The sequence below is a fragment of the Etheostoma spectabile genome, chromosome 7 (genome assembly GCF_008692095.1).
Source record: "Etheostoma spectabile isolate EspeVRDwgs_2016 chromosome 7, UIUC_Espe_1.0, whole genome shotgun sequence".
Taxonomy (NCBI): domain Eukaryota; kingdom Metazoa; phylum Chordata; class Actinopteri; order Perciformes; family Percidae; genus Etheostoma; species Etheostoma spectabile.
The window spans coordinates 16,176,105-16,176,317 of NC_045739.1; the positions used below are offsets into that span (position 1 = coordinate 16,176,105).

Here is a 213-nt window from a genome sequence, read left to right on the forward strand (position 1 = left end):
CAATGAGAGCCTGGCTATCAGCATCCTTTACCCGGCGCAACATAAATAGTAATGAGCTCAGGCAACATGACATCAGACTGACCAGCATTTGTTTTTGGCCTGATTTCATATTTCTTTTCAGTGGCTAGAGCTGACAGAGCAGGAAGCAGCTCATTTTCACAATCACGGCATAAAACAAAACACTTATGCACCTAACATATTTCAAAAAATGCA

At 41.3% G+C, this 213-nt stretch overlaps 1 protein-coding gene across 1 annotated transcript in view; it reads right to left on the reverse strand.

The window, feature by feature from the left end:
- celsr3 (cadherin, EGF LAG seven-pass G-type receptor 3) overlaps positions 1 to 213 on the reverse strand; it is a 95,040-nt gene that overhangs the window by 45,453 nt on the left and 49,374 nt on the right.